The sequence below is a fragment of the Anas platyrhynchos genome, chromosome 8, assembly GCF_047663525.1.
Source record: "Anas platyrhynchos isolate ZD024472 breed Pekin duck chromosome 8, IASCAAS_PekinDuck_T2T, whole genome shotgun sequence".
Taxonomy (NCBI): Eukaryota; Metazoa; Chordata; class Aves; order Anseriformes; family Anatidae; genus Anas; species Anas platyrhynchos.
Genome location: NC_092594.1, coordinates 6,470,502 through 6,494,572, shown reverse-complemented (window position 1 = coordinate 6,494,572; position 24,071 = coordinate 6,470,502).

The following is a 24,071-nucleotide window of genomic DNA, read 5'->3' as shown; positions in this document are numbered from 1 at the left end:
GGTAGAACTGAACTCCCCAAGGGAGCCTTTCCGCAGCCCCACATGCAACTGGACCCTCCGGGTTCACTCTTTCACCGCAAGCCTAAATATATCCCTAGCACGCCTGGCAGTCGACTGAAAGCTCGGGCCACAGAAAATGTGTTACGAGCCCCATTCGCCCATCTAAAAGTGCCCCCAGAGGAAGGCTTTGGGTACATCTGAACTCCCCAGGGGAGCCTTTATGCAGCCCCACATGCAACTGGACCCTCCGTGTTCGCTCTTTACCCAACCCTAATTATAACCCTAGCCAGCATGGCAGAAGACTGAAAACTCGGGCCACAGAAAAAGCGTTTCAAGCCCCTTTCGCCCATGCAAAAGTGCCCCCAAAGGAAGGCTTTGGGTACAAGTGAACTCCCCAGGGGAGCCTTTATGCAGCCCCACATGCAACTGGACCCTCCGGGTTCACTCTTTCACCGCAAGCCTAAATATAGCCCTAGCACGCCTTGCAGTCGACTGAAAGTTCGAGCCACAGAAAATGTGTTACGAGCCCCATTCGCCCATCCAAAAGTGCCCCCAAATGAAGGCTTTGGGTACATCTGAACTCCCCAGGGGAGCCTTTACGCAGCCCCACATGCAACTGCACCCTCCGTGTTCGCTCTTTACAACAACCCTAAATATAGCCCTAGCCAGCATGGCAGAAGACTGAAAACTCGGGCCACAGAAAAAGCGTTTCAAGCCCCTTTCGCCCATCCAGAAGTTCCCCCAAAGGAAGGCTTTGGGTACAACTGGACTCCCCAGGGGAACCTTAACGCAGCCCCACATGCAACTGGACCCTCCTTGTTCACTGTTTACGAGCAACCCTAAATATACCCCTAGCCATCATGGCAGAAGACTGAAAATTCGGGCTCCGGAAAATGCGTTTCAAGCCCCATTCACCCATCCAGAATTGCCCCCAAAGGAAGGCTTTGGGTAAAACTGCACTCCCCAGGGGAGCCTTTACGCAGCCCCACATGCAACTGCACCCTCCGTGTTCGCTCTTTACAGCAACCCTAAATATAGCCCTAGCCAGGATGGCAGAAGACTGAAAACTCGGGCCACAGAAAAAGCGTTTCAAGCCCCATTCACCCATCCAGAAGTGCCCCCAAAGGAAGACTTTCGGAACAACTGAACTCCCCAGGGGAGCCTTTATGCAGCCCCACATGCAACTGGACCCTCCGGGTTCACTCTTTCACCGCAAGCCTAAATATAGCCCTAGCACGCGTGGCAGTCGACTGAAAACTCGGGCCACAGAAAATGTGTTACGAGCCCCATTCGCCCATCCAGAAGTGCCCACAAAGGAAGGCTTTGGGTACAACTGGACTCCCCAGGGGAGCCTTAACGCAGCCCCACATGCAACTGGACCCTCTGGGTTCACTCTTTCACCGCAAGCCTAAATATAGCCTTGGACGCCTGGTAGTCGACTGAAAGCTCGGGCCACAGAAAATGTGTTACGAGCCCCATTCGCCCATCCAAAAGTGCCCCCAAAGGAAGGCTTTGGGTAAAACTGCACTCCCCAGGGGAGCCTTTACGCAGCCCCACATGCAACTGGACCCTCCGGGTTCACTCTTTCACTGCAAGACTAAATATATCACTCGGCGCACTGGGAGAAGTCTGAAAAAGCGGGCCTCAGAAAACGCATTGCAATTCCCCTTGGACCATCCAAAAGTGCCCCCAAAGGAAGGCTTTGGGTACAACTGTACTCCCCAGGGGAGCCTTAACGCAGCCCCACATGCAACTGGACCCTCCGTATTCGCTCTTTCACAGCAACCCTAAATATAGCCCTGGCCCGCCTGGCAGTCGACTGAAAACTCGGGCCCCAGAAAATGCATTAAAAGCCTAATTCGCCCATCCAGAAGTGCCCGCAGAGGAAGGCTTTGGGTACAACTGAACTCCCCAAGGGAGCCTTTATGCAGCCCCACATGCAACTGGACCCTCCGGGTTCACTCTTTCACAGAACCCCAAATATATCTCTGGCCCGCCTAGCAGTCAACTGAAAACTCGAGCCCCAGAAAATGTGTTAAAAGCCTAATTCGCCCATCCAAAAGTGCCCCCAGAGGAAGGCTTTGGGTACAACTGAACTCCCCAGGGGAGCCTTTACGCAGCCCCACATGCAACTGGACCCTCCGTGTTCGCTCTTTACAGCAACCCTAAATATAGCCCAGCCAGCATGGCAGAAGACTGAAAACTCGTGCTCCAGAAAATGCGTTTCAAGCCCCATTCACCCATCCAGAAGTGCCCCCAAAGGAAGGCTTTGGGTACAACTGAACTCCCCAGGGGAGCCTTTATGCAGCCCCACATGCAACTGGACCCTCCGGGTTCACTCTTTAATGCAAGCCTAAATATAACCCTCAGCGCAATGGGAGAAGACTGAAAAAGCAGGCCTCAGAAAACGCATTGCGATTCCCCTTGGACCATCGCAAAGTGCCCCCAAAGGAAGGCTTTGGGTAGAACTGAACTCCCCAAGGGAGCCTTTCCGCAGCCCCACATGCAACTGGACCCTCCGGGTTCACTCTTTCACCGCAAGCCTAAATATATCCCTAGCACGCCTGGCAGTCGACTGAAAGCTCGGGCCACAGAAAATGTGTTACGAGCCCCATTCGCCCATCTAAAAGTGCCCCCAGAGGAAGGCTTTGGGTACATCTGAACTCCCCAGGGGAGCCTTTATGCAGCCCCACATGCAACTGGACCCTCCGTGTTCGCTCTTTACCCAACCCTAATTATAACCCTAGCCAGCATGGCAGAAGACTGAAAACTCGGGCCACAGAAAAAGCGTTTCAAGCCCCTTTCGCCCATGCAAAAGTGCCCCCAAAGGAAGGCTTTGGGTACAAGTGAACTCCCCAGGGGAGCCTTTATGCAGCCCCACATGCAACTGGACCCTCCGGGTTCACTCTTTCACCGCAAGCCTAAATATAGCCCTAGCACGCCTTGCAGTCGACTGAAAGTTCGAGCCACAGAAAATGTGTTACGAGCCCCATTCGCCCATCCAAAAGTGCCCCCAAATGAAGGCTTTGGGTACATCTGAACTCCCCAGGGGAGCCTTTACGCAGCCCCACATGCAACTGCACCCTCCGTGTTCGCTCTTTACAACAACCCTAAATATAGCCCTAGCCAGCATGGCAGAAGACTGAAAACTCGGGCCACAGAAAAAGCGTTTCAAGCCCCTTTCGCCCATCCAGAAGTTCCCCCAAAGGAAGGCTTTGGGTACAACTGGACTCCCCAGGGGAACCTTAACGCAGCCCCACATGCAACTGGACCCTCCTTGTTCACTGTTTACGAGCAACCCTAAATATACCCCTAGCCATCATGGCAGAAGACTGAAAATTCGGGCTCCGGAAAATGCGTTTCAAGCCCCATTCACCCATCCAGAATTGCCCCCAAAGGAAGGCTTTGGGTAAAACTGCACTCCCCAGGGGAGCCTTTACGCAGCCCCACATGCAACTGCACCCTCCGTGTTCGCTCTTTACAGCAACCCTAAATATAGCCCTAGCCAGGATGGCAGAAGACTGAAAACTCGGGCCACAGAAAAAGCGTTTCAAGCCCCATTCACCCATCCAGAAGTGCCCCCAAAGGAAGACTTTCGGAACAACTGAACTCCCCAGGGGAGCCTTTATGCAGCCCCACATGCAACTGGACCCTCCGGGTTCACTCTTTCACCGCAAGCCTAAATATAGCCCTAGCACGCGTGGCAGTCGACTGAAAACTCGGGCCACAGAAAATGTGTTACGAGCCCCATTCGCCCATCCAGAAGTGCCCACAAAGGAAGGCTTTGGGTACAACTGGACTCCCCAGGGGAGCCTTAACGCAGCCCCACATGCAACTGGACCCTCTGGGTTCACTCTTTCACCGCAAGCCTAAATATAGCCTTGGACGCCTGGTAGTCGACTGAAAGCTCGGGCCACAGAAAATGTGTTACGAGCCCCATTCGCCCATCCAAAAGTGCCCCCAAAGGAAGGCTTTGGGTAAAACTGCACTCCCCAGGGGAGCCTTTACGCAGCCCCACATGCAACTGGACCCTCCGGGTTCACTCTTTCACTGCAAGACTAAATATATCACTCGGCGCACTGGGAGAAGTCTGAAAAAGCGGGCCTCAGAAAACGCATTGCAATTCCCCTTGGACCATCCAAAAGTGCCCCCAAAGGAAGGCTTTGGGTACAACTGTACTCCCCAGGGGAGCCTTAACGCAGCCCCACATGCAACTGGACCCTCCGTATTCGCTCTTTCACAGCAACCCTAAATATAGCCCTGGCCCGCCTGGCAGTCGACTGAAAACTCGGGCCCCAGAAAATGCATTAAAAGCCTAATTCGCCCATCCAGAAGTGCCCGCAGAGGAAGGCTTTGGGTACAACTGAACTCCCCAAGGGAGCCTTTATGCAGCCCCACATGCAACTGGACCCTCCGGGTTCACTCTTTCACAGAACCCCAAATATATCTCTGGCCCGCCTAGCAGTCAACTGAAAACTCGAGCCCCAGAAAATGTGTTAAAAGCCTAATTCGCCCATCCAAAAGTGCCCCCAGAGGAAGGCTTTGGGTACAACTGAACTCCCCAGGGGAGCCTTTACGCAGCCCCACATGCAACTGGACCCTCCGTGTTCGCTCTTTACAGCAACCCTAAATATAGCCCAGCCAGCATGGCAGAAGACTGAAAACTCGTGCTCCAGAAAATGCGTTTCAAGCCCCATTCACCCATCCAGAAGTGCCCCCAAAGGAAGGCTTTGGGTACAACTGAACTCCCCAGGGGAGCCTTTATGCAGCCCCACATGCAACTGGACCCTCCGGGTTCACTCTTTAATGCAAGCCTAAATATAACCCTCAGCGCAATGGGAGAAGACTGAAAAAGCAGGCCTCAGAAAACGCATTGCGATTCCCCTTGGACCATCGCAAAGTGCCCCCAAAGGAAGGCTTTGGGTAGAACTGAACTCCCCAAGGGAGCCTTTCCGCAGCCCCACATGCAACTGGACCCTCCGGGTTCACTCTTTCACCGCAAGCCTAAATATATCCCTAGCACGCCTGGCAGTCGACTGAAAGCTCGGGCCACAGAAAATGTGTTACGAGCCCCATTCGCCCATCTAAAAGTGCCCCCAGAGGAAGGCTTTGGGTACATCTGAACTCCCCAGGGGAGCCTTTATGCAGCCCCACATGCAACTGGACCCTCCGTGTTCGCTCTTTACCCAACCCTAATTATAACCCTAGCCAGCATGGCAGAAGACTGAAAACTCGGGCCACAGAAAAAGCGTTTCAAGCCCCTTTCGCCCATGCAAAAGTGCCCCCAAAGGAAGGCTTTGGGTACAAGTGAACTCCCCAGGGGAGCCTTTATGCAGCCCCACATGCAACTGGACCCTCCGGGTTCACTCTTTCACCGCAAGCCTAAATATAGCCCTAGCACGCCTTGCAGTCGACTGAAAGTTCGAGCCACAGAAAATGTGTTACGAGCCCCATTCGCCCATCCAAAAGTGCCCCCAAAGGAAGGCTTTGGGTACATCTGAACTCCCCAGGGGAGCCTTTACGCAGCCCCACATGCAACTGCACCCTCCGTGTTCGCTCTTTACAACAACCCTAAATATAGCCCTAGCCAGCATGGCAGAAGACTGAAAACTCGGGCCACAGAAAAAGCGTTTCAAGCCCCTTTCGCCCATCCAGAAGTTCCCCCAAAGGAAGGCTTTGGGTACAACTGGACTCCCCAGGGGAACCTTAACGCAGCCCCACATGCAACTGGACCCTCCTTGTTCACTGTTTACGAGCAACCCTAAATATACCCCTAGCCATCATGGCAGAAGACTGAAAATTCGGGCTCCGGAAAATGCGTTTCAAGCCCCATTCACCCATCCAGAATTGCCCCCAAAGGAAGGCTTTGGGTACAACTGAACTCCCCAGGGGAGCCTTTATGCAGCCCCACATGCAACTGGACCCTCCGGGTTCACTCTTTCAACGCAAGCCTAAATATATCCCTATCACGCCTGGCAGTCGACTGAAAGCTCGGGCCACAGAAAATGTGTTACGAGCCCCATTCGCCAATCCAAAAGTGCCCCCAAAGGAAGGCTTTGGGTATATCTGAACTCTCCAGTGGAGCCTTTACGCAGCCCCACATGCAACTGGACCCACCGTGTTCGCCCTTTACAGCAACCCTAAATATAACCCTAGCCACCATGGCAGAAGACTGAAAACTCGGGCTCCAGAAAATGCGTTTCAAGCCCCATTCACCCATCCAGAAGTGCCCCCAAAGGAAGGCTTTGGGTACAAGTGAACTCCCCAGGGGAGCCTTTACGCAGCCCCACATGCAACTGGACCCTCCGGGTTCACTCTTTCACCGCAAGCCTAAATAAAGCACTAGCACGGCTGGCAGTCGACTGAAAGTTCAAACCACAGAAAATGTGTTTCGAGCCCAATTCGCCCATCCAGAAGTGCCTTCAAAGGAAGGCTTTGGGTACATCTGAACTCCCCAGGGGAGCCTTTATGCAGCCCCACATGCAACTGGACCTTCCGTGTTCGCTCTTTACAGCAACCCTAAATATAACACTAGCCAGCATGGCAGAAGACTGAAAACTCTGGCCACAGAAAAAGCGTTTCAAGCCCCTTTCGCCCATCCAGAAGTGCCCCCAAAGGAAGGCTTTGGGTACAAGTGAACTCCCCAGGGGAGCCTTTATGCAGCCCCACATGCAACTGGACCCTCTGGGTTCACTCTTTCACCGCAAGCCTAAATATAGCCCTCTGCACAATGGGAGAAGACTGAAAATGCGGGCCTCAGAAAACGCATTGCAATTCCCCTTGGACCATCCAAAAGTGCCCCCAAAGGAAGGCTTTGGGTACAACTGGACTCCCCAGGGGAGCCTTTATGCAGCCCCACATGCTACTGGACCCTCCGGGTTCGCTCTTTCACAGTAACCCTAAATATAGCCCTGGCCCGCCTGTCAGTCGACTGAAAACTAGGGCCAGAGAAAATGCATTAAAAGCCTAATTCGCCCATCCAAAAGTGCCCCCAGAGGAAGGCTTTGGGTACAACTGAACTCCCCAGGGGAGCCTTAACGCAGCCCCACATGCAACTGGACCCTCCTCTTTCACTGTTTATGAGCAACCCTAAATAAACCCCTAGCCACCATGGCAGAAGACTGAAAACTCGGGCTCCAGAAAATGTGTTTCAAGCCCCATTCACCCATCCAGAAGTGCCCCCAAAGGAAGGCTTTGGGTACAAGTGAACTCCCCAGGGGAGCCTTTACGCAGCCCCACATGCAACTGGACCCTCCTTGTTCACTATTTACGAGCAACCCTAAATATAACCCTAGCCACCTTGGCAGAAGAGTGAAAGCTCGGGCCCCAGAAAATGTGTTATGAGCCCCATTCGCCTATCCAAAAGTGCCCCCAAAGGAAGGCTTTGGGTACATCTGAACTCCCCAGGGGAGCCTTTACGCAGCCTCACATGCAACTGCACCCTCCGTGTTCGCTCTTTACAGCAACCCTAAATATAACCCTAGCCAGCATGGCAGAAGACTGAAAACTCGGGCCACAGAAAAAGCATTTCAAGCCCCTTTCGCCCATCCAGAAGTGCCCCCAAAGGAAGGCTTTGGGTACAAGTGAACTCCCCTGGGGAGCCGTTATGCAGCCCCACATGCAACTGGACCCTCCGGGTTCACTCTTTCCCCGCAAGCCTAAATATAGCCCTAGCACGCCTGGCAGTCGACTGAAAGCTCGGGCCACAGAAAATGTGTTACGAGCCCCATTCGCCCATCCAGTAGTGCCCACAAAGGAAGGCTTTGGGTACATCTGAACTCCCCAGGGGAGCCTTTATGCAGCCCCACATGCAACTGGACCCTCCGTGTTCGCTCTTTACCCAACCCTAATTATAACCCTAGCCAGCATGGCAGAAGACTGAAAACTCGGGCCACAGAAAAAGCGTTTCAAGCCCCTTTCGCCCATGCAAAAGTGCCCCCAAAGGAAGGCTTTGGGTACAAGTGAACTCCCCAGGGGAGCCTTTATGCAGCCCCACATGCAACTGGACCCTCCGGGTTCACTCTTTCACCGCAAGCCTAAATATAGCCCTAGCACGCCTTGCAGTCGACTGAAAGTTCGAGCCACAGAAAATGTGTTACGAGCCCCATTCGCCCATCCAAAAGTGCCCCCAAAGGAAGGCTTTGGGTACATCTGAACTCCCCAGGGGAGCCTTTACGCAGCCCCACATGCAACTGGACCCTCCGTGTTCGCTCTTTACAACAACCCTAAATATAGCCCTAGCCAACATGGCAGAAGACTGAAAACTCGGGCCACAGAAAAAGCGTTTCAAGCCCCTTTCGCCCATCCAGAAGTGCCCCCAAACGAAGGCTTTGGGTACAAGTGAACTCCCCAGGGGAGCCTTTACGCAGGCCCACATGCAACTGGACCCTCCTTGTTCACTGTTTACGAGCAACCCTAAATATACCCCTAGCCATCATGGCAGAAGACTGAAAATTCGGGCTCCGGAAAATGCGTTTCAAGCCCCATTCACCCATCCAGAATTGCCCCCAAAGGAAGGCTTTGGGTACAAGTGAACTCCCCAGGGGAGCCTTTATGCAGCCCCACATGCAACTGGACCCTCCGGGTTCACTCTTTCACCGCAAGCCTAAATAAAGCACTAGCACGCCTGGCAGTCGACTGAAAGCTCGGGCCACAGAAAATGTGTTACGAGCCCCATTCGCCAATCCAAAAGTGCCCCCAAAGGAAGGCTTTGGGTATATCTGAACTCTCCAGTGGAGCCTTTACGCAGCCCCACATGCAACTGGACCCACCGTGTTCGCTCTTTACAGCAACCCTAAATATAACCCTAGCCACCATGGCAGAAGACTGAAAACTCGGGCTCCAGAAAATGCGTTTCAAGCCCCATTCACCCATCCAGAAGTGCCCCCAAAGGAAGGCTTTGGGTACAAGTGAACTCCCCAGGGGAGCCTTTATGCAGCCCCACATGCAACTGGACCCTCCGGGTTCACTCTTTCACCGCAAGCCTAAATAAAGCACTAGCACGGCTGGCAGTCCACTCAAAGTTCAAACCACAGAAAATGTGTTTCGAGCCCAATTCGCCCATCCAGAAGTGCCTTCAAACGAAGGCTTTGGGTACATCTGAACTCCCCAGGGGAGCCTTTATGCAGCCCCACATGCAACTGGACCTTCCGTGTTCGCTCTTTACAGCAACCCTAAATATAACACTAGCCAGCATGGCAGAAGACTGAAAACTCTGGCCACAGAAAAAGCGTTTCAAGCCCCTTTCGCCCATCCAGAAGTGCCCCCAAAGGAAGGCTTTGGGTATAAGTGAACTCCCCAGGGGAGCCTTTATGCAGCCCCACATGCAACTGGACCCTCCGGGTTCACTCTTTCACCGCAAGCCTAAATATAGCCCTCTGCACAATGGGAGAAGACTGAAAATGCGGGCCTCAGAAAACGCATTGCAATTCCCCTTGGACCATCCAAAAGTGCCCCCAAAGGAAGGCTTTGGGTACAACTGGACTCCCCAGGGGAGCCTTTATGCAGCCCCACATGCTACTGGACCCTCCGGGTTCGCTCTTTCACAGTAACCCTAAATATAGCCCTGGCCCGCCTGTCAGTCGACTGAAAACTAGGGCCAGAGAAAATGCATTAAAAGCCTAATTCGCCCATCCAAAAGTGCCCCCAGAGGAAGGCTTTGGGTACAACTGAACTCCCCAGGGGAGCCTTAACGCAGCCCCACATGCAACTGGACCCTCCTCTTTCACTGTTTATGAGCAACCCTAAATAAACCCCTAGCCACCATGGCAGAAGACTGAAAACTCGGGCTCCAGAAAATGTGTTTCAAGCCCCATTCACCCATCCAGAAGTGCCCCCAAAGGAAGGCTTTGGGTACAAGTGAACTCCCCAGGGGAGCCTTTACGCAGCCCCACATGCAACTGGACCCTCCTTGTTCACTATTTACGAGCAACCCTAAATATAACCCTAGCCACCTTGGCAGAAGAGTGAAAGCTCGGGCCCCAGAAAATGTGTTATGAGCCCCATTCGCCTATCCAAAAGTGCCCCCAAAGGAAGGCTTTGGGTACATCTGAACTCCCCAGGGGAGCCTTTACGCAGCCCCACATGCAACTGCACCCTCCGTGTTCGCTCTTTACAGCAACCCTAAATATAACCCTAGCCAGCATTGCAGAAGACTGAAAACTCGGGCCACAGAAAAAGCATTTCAAGCCCCTTTCGCCCATCCAGAAGTGCCCCCAAAGGAAGGCTTTGGGTACAAGTGAACTCCCCTGGGGAGCCGTTATGCAGCCCCACATGCAACTGGACCCTCCGGGTTCACTCTTTCCCCGCAAGCCTAAATATAGCCCTAGCACGCCTGGCAGTCGACTGAAAGCTCGGGCCACAGAAAATGTGTTACGAGCCCCATTCGCCCATCCAGTAGTGCCCACAAAGGAAGGCTTTGGGTACAACTGGACTCCCCAGGGGAGCCTTAACGCAGCGCCACATGCAACTGGACCCTCCGTATTCGCTCTTTCACAGCAACCCTAAATATAGCCCTGGCCCGCCTGGCAGTCGACTGAAAACTCGGGCCACAGAAAATGCGTTTCAAGCCCCATTCACCCATCCAGAAGTGCCCCCAGAGGAAGGCTTTGGGTACAAGTGAACTCCCCAGGGGAGCCTTTATGCAGCCCCACATGCCACTGGACCCTCCGGGTTCACTCTTTCACAGCAACCTTAAATATATCCCTGGCCCGCCTGGCAGTCGACTGAAAACTCGAGCCCCAGAAAATGTGTTAAAAGCCTAATTCGCCCATCCAAAAGTGCCCCCAGAGGAAGGCTTTGGGTACAAGTGATCTCCCCAGGGGAGCCTTTATGCAGCCCCACATGCAACTGGACCCTCCTTGTTCACTGTTTACGAGCAACCCTAAATATACCCCTAGCCACCATGGCAGAAGACTGAAAACTCGGTCCACAGAAAAAGCGTTTCAAGCCCCATTCACCCATCCAGAAGTGCCCCCAAAGGAAGGCTTTGGGTTCAACTGAACTCCCCAGGGGAGCCTTTATGGAGCCCCACATGCAACTGGACCCTCTGGGTTCACTCTTTCACCGCAAGCCTAAATATAGCCTTGGACGCCTGGTAGTCGACTGAAAGCTCGGGCCACAGAAAATGTGTTACGAGCCCCATTCGCCCATCCAAAAGTGCCCCCAAAGGAAGGCTTTGGGTAAAACTGCACTCCCCAGGGGAGCCTTTACGCAGCCCCACATGCAACTGGACCCTCCGTGTTCGCTCTTTACAGCAACCCTAAATATAGCCCTAGCCAGGATGGCAGAAGACTGAAAACTCGGGCCACAGAAAAAGCGTTTCAAGCCCCATTCACCCATCCAGAAGTGCCCCCAAAGGAAGACTTTCGGAACAACTGAACTCCCCAGGGGAGCCTTTATGCAGCCCCACATGCAACTGGACCCTCCGGGTTCACTCTTTCACCGCAAGCCTAAATATAGCCCTAGCACGCCTGGCAGTCGACTGAAAACTCGGGCCACAGAAAATGTGTTACGAGCCCCATTCGCCCATCCAGAAGTGCCCACAAAGGAAGGCTTTGGGTACAACTGGACTCCCCAGGGGAGCCTTAACGCAGCCCCACATGCAACTGGACCCTCTGGGTTCACTCTTTCACCGCAAGCCTAAATATAGCCTTGGACGCCTGGTAGTCGACTGAAAGCTCGGGCCACAGAAAATGTGTTACGAGCCCCATTCGCCCATCCAAAAGTGCCCCCAAAGGAAGGCTTTGGGTAAAACTGCACTCCCCAGGGGAGCCTTTACGCAGCCCCACATGCAACTGGACCCTCCGTGTTCGCTCTTTACAGCAACCCTAAATATAGCCCTAGCCAGGATGGCAGAAGACTGAAAACTCGGGCCACAGAAAAAGCGTTTCAAGCCCCATTCACCCATCCAGAAGTGCCCCCAAAGGAAGACTTTCGGAACAACTGAACTCCCCAGGGGAGCCTTTATGCAGCCCCACATGCAACTGGACCCTCCGGGTTCACTCTTTCACCGCAAGCCTAAATATAGCCCTAGCACGCCTGGCAGTCGACTGAAAACTCGGGCCACAGAAAATGTGTTACGAGCCCCATTCGCCCATCCAGAAGTGCCCACAAAGGAAGGCTTTGGGTACAACTGGACTCCCCAGGGGAGCCTTAACGCAGCCCCACATGCAACTGGACCCTCTGGGTTCACTCTTTCACCGCAAGCCTAAATATAGCCTTGGACGCCTGGTAGTCGACTGAAAGCTCGGGCCACAGAAAATGTGTTACGAGCCCCATTCGCCCATCCAAAAGTGCCCCCAAAGGAAGGCTTTGGGTAAAACTGCACTCCCCAGGGGAGCCTTTACGCAGCCCCACATGCAACTGGACCCTCCGGGTTCACTCTTTCACCGCAAGACTAAATATATCACTCAGCGCACTGGGAGAAGTCTGAAAAAGCGGGCCTCAGAAAACGCATTGCAATTCCCCTTGGACCATCCAAAAGTGCCCCCAAAGGAAGGCTTTGGGTACAACTGTACTCCCCAGGGGAGCCTTAACGCAGCCCCACATGCAACTGGACCCTCCGTATTCGCTCTTTCACAGCAACCCTAAATATAGCCCTGGCCCGCCTGGCAGTCGACTGAAAACTCGGGCCCCAGAAAATGCATTAAAAGCCTAATTCGCCCATCCAGAAGTGCCCGCAGAGGAAGGCTTTGGGTACAACTGAACTCCCCAAGGGAGCCTTTATGCAGCCCCACATGCAACTGGACCCTCCGGGTTCACTCTTTCACAGAACCCCAAATATATCTCTGGCCCGCCTAGCAGTCAACTGAAAACTCGAGCCCCAGAAAATGTGTTAAAAGCCTAATTCGCCCATCCAAAAGTGCCCCCAGAGGAAGGCTTTGGGTAGAACTGAACTCCCCAGGGGAGCCTTTACGCAGCCCCACATGCAACTGGACCCTCCGTGTTCGCTCTTTACAGCAACCCTAAATATAGCCCAGCCAGCATGGCAGAAGACTGAAAACTCGTGCTCCAGAAAATGCGTTTCAAGCCCCATTCACCCATCCAGAAGTGCCCCCAAAGGAAGGCTTTGGGTACAACTGAACTCCCCAGGGGAGCCTTTATGCAGCCCCACATGCAACTGGACCCTCCGGGTTCACTCTTTAATGCAAGCCTAAATATAACCCTCAGCGCAATGGGAGAAGACTGAAAAAGCAGGCCTCAGAAAACGCATTGCGATTCCCCTTGGACCATCGCAAAGTGCCCCCAAAGGAAGGCTTTGGGTAGAACTGAACTCCCCAAGGGAGCCTTTCCGCAGCCCCACATGCAACTGGACCCTCCGGGTTCACTCTTTCACCGCAAGCCTAAATATATCCCTAGCACGCCTGGCAGTCGACTGAAAGCTCGGGCCACAGAAAATGTGTTATGAGCCCCATTCGCCCATCTAAAAGTGCCCCCAGAGGAAGGCTTTGGGTACATCTGAACTCCCCAGGGGAGCCTTTATGCAGCCCCACATGCAACTGGACCCTCCGTGTTCGCTCTTTACCCAACCCTAATTATAACCCTAGCCAGCATGGCAGAAGACTGAAAACTCGGGCCACAGAAAAAGCGTTTCAAGCCCCTTTCGCCCATGCAAAAGTGCCCCCAAAGGAAGGCTTTGGGTACAAGTGAACTCCCCAGGGGAGCCTTTATGCAGCCCCACATGCAACTGGACCCTCCGGGTTCACTCTTTCACAGCAACCCTAAATATAGCCCTGGCCCGCCTGGCAGTCGACTGAAAACTCGGGCCCCAGAAAATGCGTTTCAAGCCTAATTCGCCCATCCAAAAGTGCCCCCAGAGGAAGGCTTTGGGTACAACTGAACTCCCCAGGGGAGCCTTTACGCAGCCCCACATGCAACTGGACCCTCCGTGTTCGCTCTTTACAGCAACCCTAAATATAGCCCTAGCCAGCATGGCAGAAGACTGAAAACTCGGGCCACAGAAAAAGCGTTTCAAGCCCCTTTCGCCCATCCAGAAGTGCCCCCAAAGGAAGGCTTTGGGTACAAGTGAACTCCCCAGGGGAGCCTTTATGCAGCCCCACATGTAACTGGACCCTCCGTATTCGCTCCTTCACAGCAACCCTAAATATAGCCCTAGCACGCCTTGAAGTCGACTGAACGTTTGAGCCACAGAAATTGGGTTACGAGCCTCATTTGCCCATCCAAAAGTGCCCCCAGAGGAAGGCTTTGGGTACAACTGAACTCCCCAGGGGAGCCTTTATGCAGCCCCACATGCAACTGGACCCTCCGTATTCGCTCTTTCACAGCAACCCTAAATATAACCCTGGCCCGCGTGGCAGACGACTGAAAAATCGGGCCCCAGAAATCGTGCTACAAGCCCCATTCGCCCATCCAAAAGTGCCCCCAAATGAAGGCTTTGGGTACAACTGAACTCCCCAGGGGAGCCTTTATGCAGGCCCATACGCAACTGGACCCCCCGTGTTCGCTGTTTACAAGCAACCCTAAATATAACACTAGCCAGCATGGCAGAAAACTGAAAACTCGGGCCACAGAAAAAGCGTTTCAAGCCCCATTCGCCCATCCAGAAGTGCCCCCAAAGGAAGGCTTTGGGTACAACTGGACTCCCCAGGGGAGCCTTTATGTAACCCCACATGCAACTGGACCCTCCGGGTTCACTCTTTCACCGCAAGCCTAAATATAGCCCTAGCACGCCTTGCAGTCGACTGAAAGTTCGAGCCACAGAAAATGTGTTACGAGCCCCATTCGCCCATCCAAAAGTGCCCCCAAAGGAAGGCTTTGGGTACATCTGAACTCCCCAGGGGAGCCTTTACACAGCCCCACATGCAACTGGACCCTCCGTGTTTGCTCTTTACAGCAACCCTAAATATAGCCCTAGCCAGCATGGCAGAAGACTGAAAACTCTGGCCACAGAAAAAGCGTTTCAAGCCCCTTTCGCCCATCCAGAAGTGCCCCCAAAGGAAGGCTTTGGGTACAAGTGAACTCCGCAGGGGAGCCTTTATGCAGCCCCACATGTAACTGGACCCTCCGTATTCGCTCCTTCACAGCAACCCTAAATATATCCCTAGCACGCCTTGCAGTCGACTGAACGTTTGAGCCACAGAAATTGGGTTACGAGCCCCATTCGCCCATCCAAAAGTGCCCCCAAAGGAAGGCTTTGGGTACAAGTGAACTCCCCAAGGGAGCCGTTTTGCAGCCCCACATGCAACTGGACCCTCCGGGTTCACTCTTTCCCCGCAAGCCTAAATATAGCCCTAGCACGCCTGGCAGTCGACTGAAAGCTCGGGCCACAGAAAATGCGTTTCAAGCCCCATTCACCCATCCAGAAGTGCCCCCAGAGGAAGGCTTTGGGTACAAGTGAACTCCCCAGGGGAGCCTTTATGCAGCCCCACATGCCACTGGACCCTCCGTATTCGCTCTTTCACAGCAACCCTAAATATAGCCCTGGCCCGCCTGGCAGTCGACTGAAAACTCGGGCCACAGAAAATGCGTTTCAAGCCCCATTCACCCATCCAGAAGTGCCCCCAGAGGAAGGCTTTGGGTACAAGTGAACTCCCCAGGGGAGCCTTTATGCAGCCCCACATGCCACTGGACCCTCCGGGTTCACTCTTTCACAGCAACCTTAAATATATCCCTGGCCCACCTGGCAGTCGACTGAAAACTCGAGCCCCAGAAAATGTGTTAAAAGCCTAATTCGCCCATCCAAAAGTGCCCCCAGAGGAAGGCTTTGGGTACAAGTGAACTCCCCAGGGGAGCCTTTATGCAGCCCCACATGCAACTGGACCCTCCTTGTTCACGGTTTACGAGCAACCCTAAATATACCCCTAGCCACCATGGCAGAAGACTGAAAACTCGGTCCACAGAAAAAGCGTTTCAAGCCCCATTCACCCATCCAGAAGTGCCCCGAAAGGAAGGCTTTGGGTTCAACTGAACTCCCCAGGGGAGCCTTTATGGAGCCCCACATGCAACTGGACCCTCTGGGTTCACTCTTTCACCGCAAGCCTAAATATAGCCTTGGACGCCTGGTAGTCGACTGAAAGCTCGGGCCACAGAAAATGTGTTACGAGCCCCATTCGCCCATCCAAAAGTGCCCCCAAAGGAAGGCTTTGGGTAAAACTGCACTCCCCAGGGGAGCCTTTACGCAGCCCCACATGCAACTGGACCCTCCGTGTTCGCTCTTTACAGCAACCCTAAATATAGCCCTAGCCAGGATGGCAGAAGACTGAAAACTCGGGCCACAGAAAAAGCGTTTCAAGCCCCATTCACCCATCCAGAAGTGCCCCCAAAGGAAGACTTTCGGAACAACTGAACTCCCCAGGGGAGCCTTTATGCAGCCCCACATGCAACTGGACCCTCCGGATTCACTCTTTCACCGCAAGACTAAATATATCACTCGGCGCATTGGGAGAAGTCTGAAAAAGCGGGCCTCAGAAAACGCATTGCAATTCCCCTTGGACCATCCAAAAGTGCCCCCAAAGGAAGGCTTTGGGTACAACTGTACTCCCCAGGGGAGCCTTAACGCAGCCCCACATGCAACTGGACCCTCCGTATTCGCTCTTTCACAGCAACCCTAAATATAGCCCTGGCCCGCCTGGCAGTCGACTGAAAACTCGGGCCCCAGAAAAAGCCTTAAAAGCCTAATTCGCCCATCCAGAAGTGCCCGCAGAGGAAGGCTTTGGGTACAACTGAACTCCCCAAGGGAGCCTTTATGCAGCCCCACATGCAACTGGACCCTCCGGGTTCACTCTTTCACAGAACCCCAAATATATCTCTGGCCCGCCTAGCAGTCAACTGAAAACTCGAGCCCCAGAAAATGTGTTAAAAGCCTAATTCGCCCATCCAAAAGTGCCCCCAGAGGAAGGCTTTGGGTAGAACTGAACTCCCCAGGGGAGCCTTTACGCAGCCCCACATGCAACTGGACCCTCCGTGTTCGCTCTTTACAGCAACCCTAAATATAGCCCAGCCAGCATGGCAGAAGACTGAAAACTCGTGCTCCAGAAAATGCGTTTCAAGCCCCATTCACCCATCCAGAAGTGCCCCCAAAGGAAGGCTTTGGGTACAACTGAACTCCCCAGGGGAGCCTTTATGCAGCCCCACATGCAACTGGACCCTCCGGGTTCACTCTTTAATGCAAGCCTAAATATAACCCTCGGCGCAATGGGAGAAGACTGAAAAAGAGGGCCTCAGAAAACGCATTGCGATTCCCCTTGGACCATCGCAAAGTGCCCCCAAAGGAAGGCTTTGGGTAGAACTGAACTCCCCAAGGGAGCCTTTCCGCAGCCCCACATGCAACTGGACCCTCCGGGTTCACTCTTTCACCGCAAGCCTAAATATATCCCTAGCACGGCTTGCAGTCGACTGAAAGCTCGGGCCACAGAAAATGTGTTACGAGCCCCATTCGCCCATCTAAAAGTGCCCCCAGAGGAAGGCTTTGGGTACATCTGAACTCCCCAGGGGAGCCTTTATGCAGCCCCACATGCAACTGGACCCTCCGTGTTCGCTCTTTACCCAACCCTAATTATAACCCCAGCCAGCATGGCAGAAGACTGAAAACTCGGGCCACAGAAAAAGCGTTTCAAGCCCCTTTCGCCCATGCAAAAGTGCCCCCAAAGGAAGGCTTTGGGTACAACTGAACTCCCCAGGGGAGCCTTTATGCAGCCCCACATGCAACTGGACCCTCCGGGTTCACTCTTTCACAGCAACCCTAAATATAGCCCTGGCCCGCCTGGCAGTCGACTGAAAACTCGGGCCCCAGAAAATGCGTTTCAAGCCTAATTCGCCCATCCAAAAGTGCCCCCAGAGGAAGGCTTTGGGTACAACTGACCTCCCCAGGGGAGCCTTTATGCAGCCCCACATGCAACTGGACCCTCCTTGTTCACGGTTTACGAGCAACCCTAAATATACCCCTAGCCACCATGGCAGAAGACTGAAAACTCGGGCTAAAGAAAATGCGTTTCAAGCCCCATTAACCCATCCAGAAGTGCCCCCAAAGGAAGGCTTTGGGTACAACTGGACTCCCCAGGGGAGCCTTAACGCAGCCCCACATGCAACTGGACCCTCCGTATTCGCTCTTTCACAGCAACCCTAAATATAGCCCTGGCCCGCCTGCCAGTCGACTGAAAACTCGAGCCTCAGAAAATGCGATAAAAGCCTAACTCGCCCATCCAAAAGTGCCCCCAGAGGAAGGCTTTGGGTACAACTGAACTCCCCAGGGGAGCCTTTACGCAGCCCCACATGCAACTGGACCCTCCGTATTCGCTCTTTCACAGCAACCCTAAATATAACCCTGGCCCGCGTGGCAGACGACTGAAAAATCGGGCCCCAGAAAACGTGCTACAAGCCCCATTCGCCCATCCAAAAGTGCCCCCAAATGAAGGCTTTGGGTACAACTGAACTCCCCAGGGGAGCCTTTATGCAGGCCCATACGCAACTGGACCCCCCGTGTTCACTGTTTACAAGCAACCCTAAATATAACACTAGCCAGCATGGCTGAAAACTGAAAACTCGGGCCACAGAAAAAGCGTTTCAAGCCCCTTTCGCCCATCCAGAAGTGCCCCCAAAGGAAGGCTTTGGGTACAACTGGACTCCCCAGGGGAGCCTTTATGGAGCCCCACATGCAACTGGACCCTCCGGGTTCGCTCTTTACAGCAACCCTAAATATAACCCTAGCCAGCATGGCAGAAGACTGAAAACTCGGGCCACAGAAAAAGCGTTTCAAGCCCCTTTCGCCCATCCAGAAGTGCCCCCAAAGGAAGGCTTTGGGTACAACTGGACTCCCCAGGGGAGCCTTTATGCAGCCCCACATGCTACTGGACCCTCCGGGTTCGCTCTTTCACAGTAACCCTAAATATAGCCCTGGCCCGCCTGTCAGTCGACTGAAAACTAGGGCCAGAGAAAATGCATTAAAAGCCTAATTCGCCCATCCAAAAGTGCAACCAGAGGAAGGCTTTGGGTACAACTGAACTCCCCAGGGGAGCCTTAACGCAGCCCCACATGCAACTGGACCCTCCTTTTTCACTGTTTATGAGCAACCCTAAATAAACCCCTAGCCACCATGGCAGAAGACTGAAAACTCGGGCTCCATAAAATGTGTTTCAAGCCCCATTCACCCATCCAGAAGTGCCCCCAAAGGAAGGCTTTGGGTACAAGTGAACTCCCCAGGGGAGCCTTTACGCAGCCCCACATGCAACTGGACCCTCCTTGTTCACTATTTACGAGCAACCCTAAATATAACCCTAGCCACCTTGGCAGAAGAGTGAAAGCTCGGGCCACAGAAAATGCATTAAAAGCCTAATTCGCCCATCCAAAAGTGCCCCCAAAGGAAGGCTTTGGGTACATCTGAACTCCCCAGGGGAGCCTTTACGCAGCCCCACATGCAACTGGACCCTCCGTGTTCGCTCTTTACAGCAACCCTAAATATAACCCTAGCCAGCATGGCAGAAGACTGAAAACTCGGGCCACAGAAAAAGCGTTTCAAGCCCCTTTCGCCCATCCAGAAGTGCCCCCAAAGGAAGGCTTTGGGTACAAGTGAACTCCCCAGGGGAGCCTTTATGCAGCCCCACATGCAACTGGACCCTCCGGGTTCACTCTTTCACAGAACCCCAAATATATCTCTGGCCCGCCTAGCAGTCAACTGAAAACTCGAGCCCCAGAAAATGTGTTAAAAGCCTAATTCGCCCATCCAAAAGTGCCCCCAGAGGAAGGCTTTGGGTAGAACTGAACTCCCCAGGGGAGCCTTTACGCAGCCCCACATGCAACTGGACCCTCCGTGTTCGCTCTTTACAGCAACCCTAAATATAGCCCAGCCAGCATGGCAGAAGACTGAAAACTCGTGCTCCAGAAAATGCGTTTCAAGCCCCATTCACCCATCCAGAAGTGCCCCCAAAGGAAGGCTTTGGGTAAAACTGAACTCCCCAGGGGAGCCTTTATGCAGCCCCACATGCAACTGGACCCTCCGGGTTCACTCTTTAATGCAAGCCTAAATATAACCCTCGGCGCAATGGGAGAAGACTGAAAAAGAGGGCCTCAGAAAACGCATTGCGATTCCCCTTGGACCATCGCAAAGTGCCCCCAAAGGAAGGCTTTGGGTAGAACTGAACTCCCCAAGGGAGCCTTTCCGCAGCCCCACATGCAACTGGACCCTCCGGGTTCACTCTTTCACCGCAAGCCTAAATATATCCCTAGCACGGCTTGCAGTCGACTGAAAGCTCGGGCCACAGAAAATGTGTTACGAGCCCCATTCGCCCATCTAAAAGTGCCCCCAGAGGAAGGCTTTGGGTACATCTGAACTCCCCAGGGGAGCCTTTATGCAGCCCCACATGCAACTGGACCCTCCGGGTTCACTCTTTCACAGCAACCCTAAATATAGCCCTGGACCGCCTGGCAGTCGACTGAAAACTCGGGCCCCAGAAAATGCGTTTCAAGCCTAATTCGCCCATCCAAAAGTGCCCCCAGAGGAAGGCTTTGGGTACAACTGACCTCCCCAGGGGAGCCTTTATGCAGCCCCACATGCAACTGGACCCTCCTTGTTCACGGTTTACGAGCAACCCTAAATATACCCCTAGCCACCATGGCAGAAGACTGAAAACTCGGGCTAAAGAAAATGCGTTTCAAGCCCCATTAACCCATCCAGAAGTGCCCCCAAAGGAAGGCTTTGGGTACAACTGGACTCCCCAGGGGAGCCTTAACGCAGCCCCACATGCAACTGGACCCTCCGTATTCGCTCTTTCACAGCAACCCTAAATATAGCCCTGGCCCGCCTGCCAGTCGACTGAAAACTCGAGCCTCAGAAAATGCGATAAAAGCCTAACTCGCCCATCCAAAAGTGCCCCCAGAGGAAGGCTTTGGGTACAACTGAACTCCCCAGGGGAGCCTTTACGCAGCCCCACATGCAACTGGACCCTCCGTATTCGCTCTTTCACAGCAACCCTAAATATAACCCTGGCCCGCGTGGCAGACGACTGAAAAATCGGGCCCCAGAAAACGTGCTACAAGCCCCATTCGCCCATCCAAAAGTGCCCCCAAATGAAGGCTTTGGGTACAACTGAACTCCCCAGGGGAGCCTTTATGCAGGCCCATACGCAACTGGACCCCCCGTGTTCACTGTTTACAAGCAACCCTAAATATAACACTAGCCAGCATGGCTGAAAACTGAAAACTCGGGCCACAGAAAAAGCGTTTCAAGCCCCTTTCGCCCATCCAGAAGTGCCCCCAAAGGAAGGCTTTGGGTACAACTGGACTCCCCAGGGGAGCCTTTATGGAGCCCCACATGCAACTGGACCCTCCGGGTTCGCTCTTTACAGCAACCCTAAATATAACCCTAGCCAGCATGGCAGAAGACTGAAAACTCGGGCCACAGAAAAAGCGTTTCAAGCCCCTTTCGCCCATCCAGAAGTGCCCCCAAAGGAAGGCTTTGGGTACAACTGGACTCCCCAGGGGAGCCTTTATGCAGCCCCACATGCTACTGGACCCTCCGGGTTCGCTCTTTCACAGTAACCCTAAATATAGCCCTGGCCCGCCTGTCAGTCGACTGAAAACTAGGGCCAGAGAAAATGCATTAAAAGCCTAATTCGCCCATCCAAAAGTGCAACCAGAGGAAGGCTTTGGGTACAACTGAACTCCCCAGGGGAGCCTTAACGCAGCCCCACATGCAACTGGACCCTCCTTTTTCACTGTTTATGAGCAACCCTAAATAAACCCCTAGCCACCATGGCAGAAGACTGAAAACTCGGGCTCCATAAAATGTGTTTCAAGCCCCATTCACCCATCCAGAAGTGCCCCCAAAGGAAGGCTTTGGGTACAAGTGAACTCCCCAGGGGAGCCTTTACGCAGCCCCACATGCAACTGGACCCTCCTTGTTCACTATTTACGAGCAACCCTAAATATAACCCTAGCCACCTTGGCAGAAGAGTGAAAGCTCGGGCCACAGAAAATGCATTAAAAGCCTAATTCGCCCATCCAAAAGTGCCCCCAAAGGAAGGCTTTGGGTACATCTGAACTCCCCAGGGGAGCCTTTACGCAGCCCCACATGCAACTGGACCCTCCGTGTTCGCTCTTTACAGCAACCCTAAATATAACCCTAGCCAGCATGGCAGAAGACTGAAAACTCGGGCCACAGAAAAAGCGTTTCAAGCCCCTTTCGCCCATCTAGAAGTGCCCCCAAAGGAAGGCTTTGGGTACAAGTGAACTCCCCAGGGGAGCCTTTATGCAGCCCCACATGCAACTGGACCCTCCGGGTTCACTCTTTCACCGCAAGCCTAAATATAGCCCTAGCACGCCTGGCAGTCGACTGAAAGCTCGGGCCACAGAAAATGTGTTACGAGCCCCATTCGCCCATCCAGAAGTGCCCACAAAGGAAGGCTTTGGGTACAACTGGACTCCCCAGGGGAGACTTAACGCAGCCCCACATGCAACTGGACCCTCCGGGTTCACTCTTTCACAGCAACCTTAAATATATCCCTGGCCCGCCTGGCAGTCGACTGAAAACTCGAGCCCCAGAAAATGTGTTAAAAGCCTAATTCGCCCATCCAAAAGTGCCCCCAGAGGAAGGCTTTGGGTACAAGTGAACTCCCCAGGGGAGCCTTTATGCAGCCCCACATGCAACTGGACCCTCCTTGTTCACTGTTTACGAGCAACCCTAAATATACCCCTAGCCACCATGGCAGAAGACTGAAAACTCGGTCCACAGAAAAAGCGTTTCAAGCCCCATTCACCCATCCAGAAGTGCCCCCAAAGGAAGGCTTTGGGTTCAACTGAACTCCCCAGGGGAGCCTTTATGGAGCCCCACATGCAACTGGACCCTCTGGGTTCACTCTTTCACCGCAGGCCTAAATATATACTTGGACGCCTGGTAGTCGACTGAAAGCTCGGGCCACAGAAAATGTGTTACGAGCCCCATTCGCCCATCCAAAAGTGCCCCCAAAGGAAGGCTTTGGGTAAAACTGCACTCCCCAGGGGAGCCTTTACGCAGCCCCACATGCAACTGGACCCTCCGTGTTCGCTCTTTACAGCAACCCTAAATATAGCCCTAGCCAGGATGGCAGAAGACTGAAAACTCGGGCCACAGAAAAAGCGTTTCAAGCCACTTTCGCCCATCCAGAAGTGTCCCGAAAGGAAGGCTTTGGGTACAAGTGAACTCCCCAGGGGAGCCTTTATGCAGCCCCACATGCAACTGGACCCTCCGTATTCGCTCTTTCACAGCAACCCTAAATATAACCCTGGCCCGCGTGGCAGACGACTGAAAAATCGGGCCCCAGAAAACGTGCTACAAGCCCCATTCGCCCATCCAAAAGTGCCCCCAAAGGAAGGCTTTGGGTACAACTGAACTCCCCAGGGGAGCATTTATGCAGGCCCATACGCAACTGGACTCCCCGTGTTCGCTGTTTACAAGCAACCCTAAATATAACACTAGCCAGCATGGCAGAAGACTGAAAACTCGGGCCACAGAAAAAGCGTTTCAAGCCCCTTTCGCCCATCCAGAAGTGCCCCCAAAGGAAGGCTTTGGGTACAACTGGACTCCCCAGGGGAGCCTTTATGCAGCCCCACATGCAACTGGACCCTCCGGGTTCACTCTTTCACCGCAAGCCTAAATATAGCCCTAGCACGCCTTGCAGTCGACTGAAAGTTCGAGCCACAGAAAAAGCGTTTCAAGCCCCATTCGCCCATCCAAAAGTGCCCCCAAAGGAAGGCTTTGGGTACATCTGAACTCCCCAGGGGAGCCTTTACGCAGCCCCACATGCAACTGGACCCTCCGTATTCGCTCTTTCACAGCAACCCTAAATATAGCCCTGGCCCGCCTGGCAGTCGACTGAAAACTCGAGCCCCAGAAAATGTGTTAAAAGCCTAATTCGCCCATCCAAAAGTGCCCCCAGAGGAAGGCTTTGGGTACAACTGAATACCCCAGGGGAGCCTTTACGCAGCCCCACATGCAACTGGACCCTCCGTGTTCGCTCTTTACAGCAACCCTTAATATAGCCCAGCCAGCATGGCAGAAGACTGAAAACTCGGGCCACAGAAAAAGCGTTTCAAGCCCCTTTCGCCCATCCAGAAGTGCCCCCAAAGGAAGGCTTTGAGTA